Raw genomic sequence first — 16,948 nt, 5'->3', positions numbered from 1 at the left:
GTATATAGCCTCTCTACTGTATATAGCCTCTCTACTGTATGTAGCCTCTCTACTGTATGTAGCCTCTCTACTGTATGTAGCCTCTACTGTATATAGCCTCTCTACTGTATATAGCCTCTCTACTGTATATAGCCTCTCTACTGTATATAGACTCTCTACTGTATATAGACTCTCTACTGTATATGGCCTCTCTACTGTATATAACCTCTCTACTGTATATAGACTCTCTACTGTATATAGACTCTCTACTGTATATAGACTCTCTACTGTATATAGACTCTCTACTGTATATAGCCTCTCTACTGTATATAGCCTCTCTACTGTATGTAGCCTCTCTACACTATGTAGCCTCTCTACTGTATATAGCCTCTCTACTGTATATAGCCTCTCTACTGTATATAGCCTCTCTACTGTATATAGCTACTGTATGTAGCCTCTACTGTATGTAGCCTCGCTACTGTATGTAGCTTCTCTACTGTATGTAGCCTCTCTACTGTATGTAACCTCTACTGTATATAGCCTCTCTACTGTATATAGCCTCTCTACTGTATATAGCCTCTCTACTCTATATAGCCCCTCTACTGTATATAGTCTCTCTACTGTATATAACCTCTACTCTATATAGCCTCTCTACTGTATATAGTCTCTCTACTGTATATAACCTCTCTACTGTATATAGCCTCTCTACTGTATATAGCCCCTCTACTGTATATAGCCTCGCTACTGTATATAGCCTCTCTACTGTATAAAGCCTCTACTGTATATATCCCCTCTACTGTATATAGCCTCGCTACTGTATATAGCCTCGCTACTGTATATAGCCTCGCTACTGTATATAGCCTCGCTACTGTATATAGCCTCTCTACTGTATATAGCCTCTCTACTGTATATAGCCTCTCTACTGTATGTAGCCTCTCTACACTATGTAGCCTCTCTACTGTATATAGACTCTCTACTGTATATAACCTCTCTACTGTATATAGCCTCTCTACTGTATATAGCCTCTCTACTGTATGTAGCCTCTCTACACTATGTAGCCTCTCTACTGTATATAGCCTCTCTACTGTATATAGCCTCTCTACTGTATATAGCCTCTCTACTGTATATAGCCTCGCTACTGTATGTAGCCTCGCTACTGTATGTAGCCTCGCTACTGTATGTAGCTTCTCTACTGTATGTAGCCTCTCTACTGTATGTAACCTCTACTGTATATAGCCTCTCTACTGTATATAGCCTCTCTACTGTATATAGCCTCTCTACTCTATATAGCCCCTCTACTGTATATAGTCTCTCTACTGTATATAACCTCTACTCTATATAGCCTCTCTACTGTATATAGTCTCTCTACTGTATATAACCTCTCTACTGTATATAGCCTCTCTACTGTATATAGCCCCTCTACTGTATATAGCCTCGCTACTGTATATAGCCTCTCTACTGTATAAAGCCTCTACTGTATATATCCCCTCTACTGTATATAGCCTCGCTACTGTATATAGCCTCGCTACTGTATATAGCCTCGCTACTGTATATAGCCTCGCTACTGTATATAGCCTCTCTACTGTATATAGTCTTTTTACTGTTGTTTTTATTTCTTTACTTACCTATTGTCCACCTAATACCTTTTTTTTATTGTTCACCTAATACCTGTAAGTAAGCATGTCACTGTAAGGTCTAGCTACAACTGTTGTATTCGGCGCACGTGACAAATAAACTTTGATTTGATTTTAATTGATAGTGTTTTTCCACTAGTGTTGGTAAACCATCGAGCAAAACTGGCAAAAAAACTGTCATTCGAACCAGTTCTGCCCACCGGGGAACCTGTGGGTCACAGAAAACTGTCATTCGAACCAGTTCTGCCCACCGGGGAACCTGTGTGTCACAGAAAACTGTCATTCGAACCAGTTCTGCCCACCGGGGAACCTGTGTATCACAGAAAACTGTCATTCGAACCAGTTCTGCCCACCGGGGAACCTGTGTGTCACAGAAAACTGTCATTCGAACCAGTTCTGCCCACCGGGGAACCTGTGTGTCACAGAAAACGATGGAAACCAGTTTCACCCCTGCAGCCACGCTCCACTTGATACTCATTGAGTCAGTGACCATGTTAATTAAGAAGTGCATTACATGTATAATTTAATTCAGTCTCAATTAAATAGCATCATTCTTTTTTTTTTAAGGTTTGAGTGTCAGGGTGCATCTCCCATGGTTTGGAACATGTCCCCAAATAAAACGTACTTTGTACCTAAGACCAAGAGCAGAGGGGTTAAGGACATCCATAATACACTTATACACTCATCGAGAAAAAGGATTCCAAAAGGAGTTCTACGGCTGTCCCCTTTGGGGAGCACTTTTTGGTTCCAGGTGGAACCCTCTTTGGTGCCAGGGGCTACTATCAATGTGCTATCAAATATCAAAGCTACGGTAAGCAGGGCTGGGCTTGGTTTAAAACCCTGAATGGGATGGGATGGGACACCAAATGAATATCTGTAGATAGATCAACTCTTCGGTAGGAGGTGTTTTTTCTGAAAGTAGAAATAACGTTAAAGATCTGACGTTGTTTCAAAGGTACAAATTCTACATATTTTATGCAAGATTTGTCTAAGTAATCAACAGCAGTTGATTACTTTTTTCAAATTGAATATATTTTCCATGTACAGTCGTGGCCACAAGTTGAGAATTACAGAAATATACATTTTCATGAAGTCTGCTGTCTTAGTTTGTATGATGGCAATTTGCATATACTCCAGAATGTTATGAATAGTGATCAGATGAATTGCAATTAATTGCAAAGTCCCTCTTTGCCATGCAAATGAACGGAATCCCCAAAAAACATTTCCACTGCAGCTAAGCCCTGCCACAAAAGGACCAGCTGACATCATGTCAGTGATTCTCTCGTTAACACAGGTGTGAGTGTTGACACGGACAAGGCTGGAGATCCCTCTGTCATGCTGATTGAGTTTGAATAACAGACTGGAAGCTTCAAAAGGAGGGTGGTGCTTGGAATCATTGCTCTTCCTCTGTCAATCATGGTTACCTGCAAGGAAACACGTGCCATCATCGTTGCTTTGCACAAAATGGGCTTCACAGGCAAGGATATTACTGCCAGTAAGCTTTCACCTAAATCAACCATTGATCGGATCATCAAGAACTTCAAGGAGAGAGGTTCAATTGTTGTGAAGAAGGCTTCAGGGCACCCAAGAAAGTCCAGCAAGCGCCAGGACCATCTCCTAAAGTTGATTGAGCTGCGGGATCGGGGCAACACCAGTACAGAGCTTGCTCAGGAATGGCAGCAGGCAGGTGTGAGTGCATCTGCACGCACAGTGAGGCAAAGACTTTTGGAGGATGGCCTGGTGTCAAGAAGGGCAGCAAAGAAGCCACTTCTCTCCAGGAAAAACATCAGGGACTGACTGATATTCTGCAAAAGGTACAGGGATTGGACTGCTGAGGACTGGGGTAAAGTCATTTTCTCTGATGAATCCCCTTTCCGATTGTTCGGGGCATCCGGAAAAAAAGCTTGTCCAGAGAAGACAAGGTGAGCACTACCATCAGCCCTGTGTCATGCCAACAGTAAAGCATCTTGAGACCATTCATGTGTGGGGTTGCTTCTCAGCCAAGTCAGTGGGCTCACTCACAATTTTGCCTAAGAACACAGCCATGAATAAAGAATGGTACCAACACATACTCCTAGAGCAACTTCTCCCAACCAGCCAGGAACAGTTTGGTGATGAACAATGCCTTTTCAAGCATGATGGAGCACCTTCCCATAAGGCAGAAGTGATAACTAAGATGCTCAGGGAACAAAACATAGATTTTTCAGGTCCATGGCCAGGAAACTCCCCAGACCTTAACTTCTCTAGGATAGCATTTGGAATTTTGGATGAAAAGCATGCCCAATTTCAACTGCCTGCTACTCATCCCCAGAAGATAAGATAAGCATATTATTAGTTTATTTAAATAGAAAACACTCTGAAGTTTCTAAAACTGATGGAATCATGTCTGTGAGTATAACAGAACTTATGTAGCAGGCGAAACCCCGAGGACAAACCATTCAGAATCTTTTTTTTGAGGTCACCCTGTTTTCAATGAACTTTCGTTGGGAATCCAGATTTCTAAGGGATTTACTTGCAGTTCCTACTGCTTCCACTGGATGTCACCAGTCTTTAGAAATTGGTTGAGGTTATTCCTTTGTGTAATGAAAAAGTGTCACTTCATGTGTACTGTTTGATAGAGGAGCAAGACCAGAAAGTATGCTTGAGTTTGTTTTCTTCCTGTATTGAACATAGATAATCTCGTTTTCAATTTTATCGATTATTTACTTTCAAAAATACCTAACGTTGTATTACAAGAGTAGTTTGAAATGTTTTGGCAAAGTTACAGGTAACTTTTGAGATATTTTGTCGTCACGTTGCGCAAGTTGGAACCAGTGTTTTTCTGGAACAAACACGCCAAATAAATGGACATTTTGGATATATATGGCCGGAATTATTCGAACAAAAGGACCATTTGTGATGTTTATGGGACATGTTGGAGTGCCAACAGAAGAAGCTCGTCAAAGGTAAGGCATGATTTATATTTTTTATTTCTGCGGTTTGTGTCGTGCCTGCAGGGTTGAAATGTTTTCTCTCTTTTGTTTACTATGGTGCTATGCTCAGATAATAGCATCGTTTAATTTTGCCCGAAAAGCCTTTTTGAAATCTGACTTGTTGGCACATATCCCAGAGACGTTAATCACACTGAGAATTTGTGGTCAATCCTCAAGAGGCGGGTGGACAAACAAAAACCCACAAATTCTGACAAACTCCAAGCATTGATTATGCAAGAATGGGTTGCCATCAGTCTGGATGTGGCCCAGAAGTTAATTGACAGCATGCCAGGGTGGATTGCAAAGAGAAATGTCAACACTGCAAATATTGACTTTTTGCATCAAGTTCATGTAATTGTCAATAAAAGCATTTGACACTTATGAAATGCTTGTAATTATACTTCAGTATTCCATAGTAATATCTGACAATAATATCTAAAGACACTGAAGCAGCACATTTTGTGTGTCATTTTCAAAACTTTTGGCCACAACTGTAGATTCCATGTCACAAGACTTTGTTAAATTATGCTGAAACATGAATATAAACGTATGCATATTAGTATATACAGTACATAGCTCAGTATACAAATTATTTGTTTTATACAGTCATTTTTGCTCATCTTAATCAAGGGTGACAATCATTTCAGACCCCACTGTATATGTGACATGTAATTCGAAGCTAATGTCACCTTATTTGTGCAGTGCACAATTATCATTGTGCTATCGTGCTCTGGGTTCCGTGGTTGACATGTCACTGTGAGGTCACCTAGGCAGAGAGCTCTGTAAATAGTGTTTTTTTGTTGCATTTTTGTAAAAAATTAAATAAAATGGTGGGGATGGACTACTCTAGGGTTTGATCACTTATTTTGTGTGGTCTTGACTCTCAGAGTTGCAGAATTGGGATGAAAAGTCTACCCTTTTGGCTTATAGCTAGCGAGCTAGTTAGCTGTCTGTTTGACTGTTTTAATTGAAATAATGCAGCCTTGGATTTATTGTTTCATCTGTGGGAAGAATAACAATCAAGGATTGTATACTGTATCCAGAGGTGGCAGAGGAGTCTCAGGGACTGATGTAGTGCACTTTTCAACAGCCGTGGGATCACCCAGGTGGGTGCTATATGTTCGGCAAAGGAGGAGTGGGACCTACAGAGGAGTGGTACCTACGGAGGAGTGCGACCTACAGAGGAGTGGGACCTACAGAGGAGTGGTACCTACGGAGGAGTGGTACCTACAGAGGAGTGGTACCTACGGAGGAGTGGGACCTACAGAGGAGTGGGACCTACGGAGGAGTGGGACCTACAGAGGAGTGGTACCTACGGAGGAGTGGTACCTACAGAGGAGTGGGACCTACAGAGGAGTGGTACCTACGGAGGAGTGGTACCTACAGAGGAGTGGTACCTACGGAGGAGTGGTACCTACGGAGGAGTGGTACCTACAGAGGAGTGGTACCTACAGAGGAGTGGTACCTACAGAGGAGTGGGACCTACGGAGGAGTGGTACCTACAGAGGAGTGGTACCTACGGAGGAGTGGTACCTACGGAGGAGTGGTACCTACAGAGGAGTGGCACCTACGGAGGAGTGGTACCTACGGAGGAGCGGAATCTACGGAGGAGCAGGACCTACAGAGGGAGCTACGGAGGGCAGGACCTACAGACGGAGGAGTGGTACCTACGGAGGAGTGGTACCTACGGAGGAGCAGGACCTACAGAGGAGCGGGACCTACGGAGGAGCGATACCTACGGAGGAGCTGGACCTACAGAGGAGTGGTACCTACGGAGGAGCGGGACCTACGGAGGAGCGGGGCCTACGGAGGAGCAGGACCTACAGAGGAGCGGGACCTACGGAGGAGCGATACCTACGGAGGAGCTGGACCTACAGAGGAGTGGTACCTACGGAGGAGTGGTACCTACAGAGGAGTGGTACCTACGGAGGAGCGGGACCTACAGAGGAGTGGTACCTACGGAGGAGCTGGACCTACAGAGGAGTGGTACCTACGGAGGAGCGGGACCTACAGAGGAGTGGTACCTACGGAGGAGCGATACCTACGGAGGAGCTGGACCTACAGAGGAGTGGTACCTACGGAGGTGCGGGACCTACAGAGGAGTGGTACCTACGGAGGAGCGGGACCTACAGAGGAGCGGGACCTACAGAGGAGCGGGACCTACGGAGGAGCGGGACCTACAGAGGAGTGGGACCTACGGAGGAGCTGGACCTACAGAGGAGTGGTACCTACGGAGGAGCTGGACCTACAGAGGAGTGGTACCTACGGAGGAGCGGGACCTACAGAGGAGTGGTACCTACGGAGGAGCTGGACCTACAGAGGAGTGGTACCTACGGAGGAGCGATACCTACGGAGGAGCTGGACCTACAGAGGAGGGGTACCTACGGAGGAGCGGGACCTACGGAGGAGCGATACCTACGGAGGAGTGGTACCTACAGAGGAGTGGGACCTACGGAGGAGTGGTACCTACGGAGGAGCTGGACCTACAGAGGAGTGGTACCTACGGAGGAGCTGGACCTACAGAGGAGTGGTACCTACGGAGGAGCTGGACCTACAGAGGAGTGGTACCTACGGAGGAGCGGGACCTACAGAGGAGTGGTACCTACGGAGGAGCGATACCTACGGAGGAGCTGGACCTACAGAGGAGTGGTACCTACGGAGGAGCGGAATCTACGGAGGAGCAGGACCTACAGAGGAGCGGGACCTACAGAGGAGTGGTACCTACGGAGGAGTGGTACCTACGGAGGAGCGGAATCTACGGAGGAGCAGGACCTACAGAGGAGCGGGACCTACGGAGGAGCTGGACCTACAGAGGAGTGGTACCTACGGAGGAGCAGGACCTACAGAGGAGCGGGACCTACGGAGGAGCGATACCTACGGAGGAGCTGGACCTACAGAGGAGTGGTACCTACGGAGGAGCGGGACCTACGGAGGAGCGGGACCTACGGAGGAGCAGGACCTACAGAGGAGCGGGACCTACGGAGGAGCGGGACCTACGGAGGAGCGGGACCTACGGAGGAGCAGGACCTACAGAGGAGCGGAATCTACGGAGGAGCAGGACCTACAGAGGAGCGGGACCTACGGAGGAGCGATACCTACGGAGGAGCTGGACCTACAGAGGAGTGGTACCTACGGAGGAGCGGGACCTACAGAGGAGCGGGACCTACAGAGGAGTGGTACCTACAGAGGAGTGGTACCTACGGAGGAGCTGGACCTACAGAGGAGCGGTACCTACAGAGGAGTGGTACCTACGGAGGAGCTGGACCTACAGAGGAGCGGGACCTACAGAGGAGTGGTACCTACAGAGGAGTGGTACCTACGGAGGAGCTGGACCTACAGAGGAGTGGTACCTACGGAGGAGCTGGACCTACAGAGGAGTGGTACCTACGGAGGAGCTGGACCTACAGAGGAGCGATACCTACGGAGGAGTGGTACCTACGGAGGAGCGGGACCTACAGAGGAGTGGTACCTACGGAGGAGCTGGACCTACAGAGGAGCGGTACCTACGGAGGAGCGATACCTACGGAGGAGCTGGACCTACAGAGGAGTGGTACCTACGGAGGAGTGGTACCTACAGAGGAGCGGGACCTACAGAGGAGCGGGACCTACAGAGGAGTGGTACCTACGGAGGAGCGGGACCTACAGAGGAGTGGTACCTACGGAGGAGCTGGACCTACAGAGGAGTGGTACCTACGGAGGAGCGGGACCTACAGAGGAGTGGTACCTACGGAGGAGCGATACCTACGGAGGAGCTGGACCTACAGAGGAGTGGTACCTACGGAGGTGCGGGACCTACAGAGGAGTGGTACCTACGGAGGAGCGGGACCTACAGAGGAGCGGGACCTACGGAGGAGCGGGACCTACAGAGGAGTGGTACCTACGGAGGAGCTGGACCTACAGAGGAGTGGTACCTACGGAGGAGCTGGACCTACAGAGGAGTGGTACCTACGGAGGAGCGGGACCTACAGAGGAGTGGTACCTACGGAGGAGCTGGACCTACAGAGGAGTGGTACCTACGGAGGAGCGATACCTACGGAGGAGCTGGACCTACAGAGGAGTGGTACCTACGGAGGAGCGGGACCTACGGAGGAGCGATACCTACGGAGGAGTGGTACCTACAGAGGAGTGGGACCTACGGAGGAGTGGTACCTACGGAGGAGCTGGACCTACAGAGGAGTGGTACCTACGGAGGAGCTGGACCTACAGAGGAGTGGTACCTACGGAGGAGCTGGACCTACAGAGGAGTGGTACCTACGGAGGAGCGGGACCTACAGAGGAGTGGTACCTACGGAGGAGCGGTACCTACGGAGGAGCTGGACCTACAGAGGAGTGGTACCTACGGAGGAGCGGGACCTACAGAGGAGTGGTACCTACGGAGGAGCGGAATCTACGGAGGAGCTGGACCTACAGAGGAGCGGGACCTACGGAGGAGCGATACCTACGGAGGAGCGATACCTACAGAGGAGCGATACCTACAGAGGAGTGATACCTACAGAGGAGCGATACCTACAGAGGAGCGATACCTACAGAGGAGCGATACCTACAGAGGAGCGATACCTACAGAGGAGCGATACCTACGGAGGAACTGACCAGCCGGAGAAGCAGATGTTGTGCACTGATGAAGCGCTCTGGGCCTGTTTGTCAGACTGTCTTTGTTTCTCTCTGGCTGTACCATCGATGCCACCCGGCCGCAGAAGCTACACTTGATTTCCAATCAAAATTGCCTCAACTCCCAGCCTTTTCATCATCTGAAGCCAACTTGAGAGAAATTCAATCTCCCTCATCTTAATTTAAATGTGTTGTTTTGTTTTTCTCCTTGTATTGTAGTGAACACATTGGAAATAAATCTCTGACTTTCCTGTGTTATTCCTGTCATGTTTGTTTTTTTAAGTACTATATATACTGTGATTATGTGTTTTTTTAAATGCCATTTTTTTTCTTTTTTTTCTATCAATCAATCATGGCTGACATACCATGTGATTCCCAAAATGGCACCCTATTCCTTATATAGTGCAATACTTTTGTCCATAGCCCTATGGGCCCCAGTCAAAAGTGGTGCACTATAAAGGGGATAGGGTGCCATTTTGGCTGCAGCCCCTGCGTAGTTTCATGGTTGACATGCTGTCTGAAGTATAGTCTCTGTAGCCTAATTAGCCACTACAGCAGCTGCTTTGAAAGAGGAGAATGTGGGGGCTTCCTCAGAGCAGGGCTCATTTCTTCAGAGCAGGGCTCATTTCTTCAGAGCAGGGCTCTGGCTTCTGATCTACAGAATGTAATTCCCTCTTTCATGAAGCCTCCTTTAAAAATGTGACTGTGATGGCAAGACACTAGATAGAAGAAATGCTAAGAAGTGGTTGGTTGAGATTGGGAAACATCTAACATCAGGTTTTGAGGTGGTTGGGATTGGGAAACACCTAACATCAGGTTTTGAGGTGGTTGGGATTGGGAAACATCTAACATCAGGTTTTGAGGTGGTTGGGATTGGGAAACATCTAACATCAGGTTTTGAGGTGGTTGGGATTGGAAACATCTAACATCAGGTTTTGAGGTGGTTGGGATTGGGAAACATCTAACATCAGGTTTTGAGGTGGTTGGGATTGGGAAACATCTAACATCAGGTTTTGAGGTGGTTGGGATTGGGAAACATCTAACATCAGGTTTTGAGGTGGTTGGGATTGGGAAACATCTAACATCAGGTTTTGAGGTGGTTGGGATTGGGAAACGTCTTGCAACAGGTTTTGAGGTGGTTGGGATTGGGAAACATCTAACATCAGGTTTTGAGGTGGTTGGGATTGGGAAACATCTAACATCAGGTTTTGAGGTGGTTGGGATTGGGAAACGTCTCGTATCAGGTTTTGAGGTGGTTGGGATTGGGAAACGTCTCGTATCAGGTTTTGAGGTGGTTGGGATTGGGAAACGTCTCGTATCAGGTTTTGAGGTGGTTGGGATTGGGAAACGTCTCGTATCAGGTTTTGAGGTGGTTGGGATTGGGAAACGTCTCGTATCAGGTTTTGAGGTGGTTGGGATTGGGAAACGTCTCGTATCAGGTTTTGAGGTGGTTGGGATTGGGAAACGTCTCGCATCAGGTTTTGAGGTGGTTGGGATTGGGAAACGTCTTTAAGTGGTGACTTCTTCTATGATGCTTGAACATTGTATTTATTCTGTCCTTATTTGAGAAGACGCCAGATGATTTGACAAGAACTATAGTGGTGGGTTACAAAACAACGACTGGGATTGGATCAGGTTGTGAAGAGTTGTCAGGTGACCTCTTCAAGACTGGGTGTGGCAGGTAGCCTAGTGGTTAGAGTGGAGGGGCGGCAGGTAGCCTAGTGGTTAGAGTGGTGGGGCGGCAGGTAGTCTAGTGGTTAGAGTGGAGGGGCGGCAGGTAGTCTAGTGGTTAGAGTGTAGGGACAGCAGGTAGTGTAGTGGTTAGAGTGTAGGGATGGCAGGTAGTCTAGTGGTTAGAGTGTAGGGATGGCAGGTAGCCTAGTGGTTAGAGTGGAGGGGCGGCAGGCAGCCTAGTGGCTAGAGTGGATGTGTGGCAGGTAGCCTAGTGGTTAGAGTGGAGGGGCGGCAGGTAGCCTAGTGGTTAGAGTGTAGGGACGGCAGGTAGTGTAGTGGTTAGAGTGTAGGGACGGCAGGTAGTCTAGTGGTTAGAGTGTAGGGACGGCAGGTAGCCTAGTGGTTAGAGTGTAGGGACGGCAGGTAGCCTAGTGGTTAGACTGTAGGGACGGCAGGTAGTGTAGTGGTTAGAGTGTAGGGATGGCAGGTCGTCTAGTGGTTAGAGTGTAGGGACGGCAGGTAGTGTAGTGGTTAGAGTGGTTAGAGTGTAGTTCATTCAGTTTGTTATATCTGGAGTACTTCTCCTGTCCTATTCGGTGTCCTGTGTGAATCTAAGTGTGCGTTCTCTAATTCTCTCCTTCTCTCTTTCTTTCTCTCTCTCGGAGGACCTGAGCCCTAGGACCAAGCCCCAGGACTACCTGACATGATGACTCCTTGCTGTCCCCATGCAGCCATGCTGCTGCTCCAGTTTCAACTCTTCTGCCTTACTATTATTCGACCATGCTGGTCATTTATGAACATTTGAACATCTTGGCCATGTTCTGTTATAATTTCCACCCGGCACAGCCAGAAGAGGACTGGCCACCCCACATAGCCTGGTTCCTCTCTAGGTTTCTTCCTAGGTTTTGGCCTTTCTTGGGAGTTTTTCCTAGCCACCGTGCTTCTACACCTGCATTGCTTGCTGTTTGGGGTTTTAGGCTGGGTTTCTGTACAGCACTTTGAGATATCAGCTGATGTACGAAGGGCTATATAAATACATTTGATTTGATTTGATTTAGGGACGGCAGGTAGTCTAGTGGTCAGAGTGTAGGGACGGCAGCGTAGCCTAATGGTTAGAGTGTTGGTCCAGTAACTGAAAGGTTGCAAGATCAAATCCCCGAGCTGACAAGGTAAAAATCATAGGCTGTCATTGAAAATAAGAATTTATTCTTAACTTACTTGACTAGTTAAATAAAAACAAGTTTGAAGTAGTATTGTATGTCATGGAGAGAGTGTGGTGGATATTAAGTTGGAAGTATCCTGGACAGATCTGTTGTGGGTAATGTCTTTTATGATGCATGAAATAGTTTTTGTCCTTCCTTAACAAGCCAGATAACAAGGACTATTGTGATTGGTTGGACGAAACAACAAAGAAGATGACAAGGACTATTGTGATCCGTTGTACGGAACAAAGAAGATGACAAGGACTACTGTGATTACAATACAACAAAAATGACAAGGACTACTGTGATTACAATACAGCAAAAATGACAAGGACTACTATGATTGCATGGACGAAACAACAAAGATTACAAGGACTACTGTGATTGGTTTGAATAAACAACAAAGAAGATGACAAGGACTACTGTGATTGGTTGGACGAAACCACAAAGAAGACTCCAAGCCTGAGGGAGTACAGTAGGTCATGGACAGGCGAGGGTGGCCTTAAGTACGGTCACCGTTGCCCTAAGGGACAAAGTAGCGAGATGATTTCTTCTTCTAAGAAAACAGTGCTCAGACCCTGTTCAACTCCCATGATGCTCGGCAGCCAGCGCTGCAGGAGGAGCAATCAGTACAGCATGACAGCTGGTTGTTGTTGCCAAACGTGCACCACACATACACACTCAAACACACACACACACACACACACACACACACACACACACACACACACACACACACACACACACACACACACACACACACACACACACACACACACACACACACACACACACACAGGTACACTCAAACACACAGACGTGAGTGTGTGCATGCGTATACACCACAGGAGGTTGGTGGCACCTTAATTGGGGAGGAAGGGCCATCCCATTCGCTCCGTTCCAGACATTATTATGAGCCGTCCTACTTTCAGCAGCCTCCACTGGTATACACACACACACACACACACACACACACACACACACACACACACACACACACACACACACACACACACACACACACACACACACACACACACACACACACACACACACATCGCATCTCTCATGTCCCTTTTAACCGATGTCTAAATTCCATGGCTCAGTCAGTATTCTGTGTGAGTCATATGGCTGTTCAACTCCTCAATTCAGAGTTGAGGTCAATTCCATTTAAATTCTGTCAACTCAGCAGTAAACTGACTGAATTGAAGTGAAATTGACCATAACCCTGAGTTGATTTGTAATATTTTGACCTCATATCTGATTGGTAGATGTCCCTTTGATGTGCAATTGGCCATGCAATGATAGATTATAGAGTCCAATGTTACTGTGTGTAGTTATCGCAGATATACTGTGTGTTGATATAGCAGATATACTGTGTGTAGATATAGCAGATATACTGTGTGTATAGTGCATTTGGAAAGTATTCAGACCCCTTGACTTGTTGTTGTCTTATTCTAAAAATGGATTAAATCTATTTTTCCACTCATCAATCTACACACAATACCGCATAATGACGAAGAAAAAACTGTTTTTTAATTTATTTTGCAAAAATATTAAAATTAATAACTGAAATATCACATTTACATAAGTATTCAGACCCTTTACTCAGTTCTTTGTTGAAACACCTTTGGCAGCGATTACAGCTTCAACTCCTCTTGGGTATGACGCTACAAGCTTTGCACATCTGTATTTGAGGAGTTTATCCCATTCTTCTCTGCAATCCTCTCAAGCTATTTTCAGCTCTCTCCAGAGATGTTCGATCGGGTTAAAATCCAACCTCAAGCTGGGCCACACTCATGGACAGTCGGAGACTTGTCCCGAAGCCACTCCTGCGTAGTCTTGGCTGTGAGCTTAGGGTTGTTGTCCTGTTGGAAGGTGAACTCCTGCCAGAGTCTGAGGTCCTGAGCGCTCTGGATCAGGTTTTCATCAAGGATCTCTCTGCTGTACTTTGCACCATTAATATTTTCGTTGATCCTGACTAGTCTCCCAGTCCCTGCCACTAAAAAACATCCCCACAGCATGATGCTGCCACCACCATGCTTCACCGTAGGGATAGTGCCCAGTTTCCTCCAGACGTGACGCTTGGCATTCAGGCCAAAGAGTTCAATCTTGGTTTCATCAGACCAGAGAAACTTGTTTTTCATGGTCTGAGACTCTTTAGGTGCCTTTTGGCAAACTCCAAATGGGCTGTCATGTGTCATTTACTGAGGAGTGGCTTCCGTCTGGCCACTCTACCATAAAGTCCTGATTGGTGGAGTGCTGCAGAGATGTTTGTCCTTCTGGAAGGTTCTCCCATCTCCACAAATGAACTCTGGAAAACTGTCAGAGAGATCATCGGGTTCTCGGTTACCTCTCTGACCAAGGCCCTTGTCCCCTGATTGGTCAGTTTGGCTGGGAGGACAGCTCCAGGGAGAGTCTTGGTGGTTCCAAACTTCTTTCAGTTAAGAATGATGGAGGCCACTGTGTTCTTGGGGACCTTTAATGCTGCAGCAATGTTTGGGTACCTTTCCCCATATCTGTGCCTCGACACAATCCTGTCTCAGAGCTCTATGGACAATTCCAATGACCTTATGGCTTGGTTTTTGCTCTGACATGCACTGCCATGCACTGTCAACTGTGGGACATTATATAGACAGGTGTGTGCCTTTCTAAATCATGTCCAATCAATTAAATTGACCACAGGTGGACTCTAATCAAGTTGAAGAAACATCTCAAGATGATCAATGGAAACAGGATGCACCTGAGCTCAATTTTGAGTCTCATAGCAAAGGGTCTGAATACTTATGTAAATAAGGTATTTCTGTTGGCAAAAATAAAAAATGAAGTGTTTTCACTTTGTCATTATGGGGTATTGTGTGTAAACTGCTGATGCACTGTATATGCTGTAATGACAAGAACAGTACCTATGTTAACCTTTACTGTAGAATTATGAGTGTAGGGCTCCCATTTTATCGGCTCTCAACCAATCATGCTATTTTGTTTGTTTTTTCGCGTTGTTCGTAACTTGTTCTGTACATAATGTTGCTGCTATCGTCTCTTATGACTGAAAAGAGCTTCTGGACATCAGAACTGGGATTACTCACCTCAAATTGGGTCAGACGCGAGGGACGTGCTGCAGACACCCGACCAGGACCCGATCCCTGTGATTTGCTGGAGAAGGAAACTGAGATTCCGAGGCAAAAGATCCGGGTGGCTAAAAAATATCATGCAACGAGTGGCTAATCTGCCCTTGCCTTCCATTATGCTAGCTAACGTTCAATCGCTGGAAAATAAATGAGACGAACTGAAAGCACATATATCCTATCAACAGCACATTAAAAACGGTAATATCTTTTGTTTCACCGAGTCGTGGCTGAACGACAACATTAATAACATACAGATGGCATGTTAAACACTCTATCGGCAAGACAGAACAGCAGCTTCTGGTAAGACCCGGGCGGGTGCCTATGCATTTATGTAAACTGCAGCTGGTGCACGATATCTAAGGAAGTCTCAAAGTTGTGCTTGCCTGAGGTAGAGTATCTCATGATAAGCTTTAGACCACACAATCTTGCTAGAGAGTTTTCATCTCTATTTTTCGTAGCCGTCTACATACCACCACGGTCAGAGGCTGGCACTAAAACCTCACCCAATGAGCTGTATTCCGCCATAAGCAAACAGAAAAACGCTCATCCAGAGGCAGCGCTCCTGGTGGCCAGTGACTTTAATGCAGGGAAACCTAAATCAGTTTTACCGAATAACTATCAGCATGTTAAATGTGCAACCAGAGGGGGAAAAAAATTCTAGATCACCTGTACTCAACACACAGAAACACGTACAATGCTCTCCATTTAGCAAATCTGTCCATAACTCTATCTCACTGATTCCGGCTTACAAGCAAAAATTAGGGCAGGAATCACCAGTGACTCGGTCTATAAAAAAAGTGGTCAGATGAAGCAGATGCTAAACTACAGGACTGTTTAGCTAGCACAGACTGGAATATGTTCCAGGATTCTTCCGATGTTATTGAGGAGTACACCACATTAGTCACTGGCTTTGTCAATAAGTGCATCGATGACGATGTCCCCACAGTGACTGTATGTACATACCCCAACCAGAAGCCACGGATTACAGGCAACTTTCGCACCTAGCTAAAGGGCAGAGCTGTCGCTTTCGAGGAGCGAGGCTCGAACCCGGAAGCTTGTAAGAAATCCCGCTATGCCCTCTGATGACCCAACAAACAGGAAAAGCGTCAATACAGGACTAAGATTGAATCGTACTAAACCGGCTCCGATGCTCGTCGGATGTGGCAGGGCTTGCTAACTTTTACAGACTACTAAGGGAAGCACAGTTCGAGAGCTACCCAGTGACATGAGATTACCAGATGAGCTAAATCATTTATATGCTCGCTTCAAGCTAAGCAAGACTGAAACATGCATGAGAGTATCAGCTGGTCGGAGTGACTGTGTGATCACGCTCTCCGTAGTCGATGTGAGTAAGACCTTTAAACAGGTCAACATACACAAGGTTGCGGGGCCAGATGGATTCCCAGGATGTGTACTCAGAGCATGTGCTGACCAACTGGCAAGTGTCTTCACTGACATGTTCAACCTGTCTCTGTCCGAATCTGTAATACCAACATGTTTCAAGCAGACCACTATAGTCGCTGTGCCCAAGAACACTAAGGTAACCTGCCTAAATGACGTAGCACTCATGTCTGTAGTCATGAACTGCTTTGAAAGGCTTGTCATGGCTCACATCAACACAATTATCGCAGAAATCCTAGAGCCACTCCAATTTGCATACAGATGATGCAATCTCTAAAGCACTCCACACTGTCCTTTCCCACTTGGACAAAAGGAACACCTATGTGAGAATGATATTCATTGACTACAGC

Source organism: Oncorhynchus gorbuscha, linkage group LG01, assembly GCF_021184085.1.
Source record: "Oncorhynchus gorbuscha isolate QuinsamMale2020 ecotype Even-year linkage group LG01, OgorEven_v1.0, whole genome shotgun sequence".
NCBI classification, from domain to species: domain Eukaryota; kingdom Metazoa; phylum Chordata; class Actinopteri; order Salmoniformes; family Salmonidae; genus Oncorhynchus; species Oncorhynchus gorbuscha.
This window is presented reverse-complemented; position numbering follows the sequence as displayed.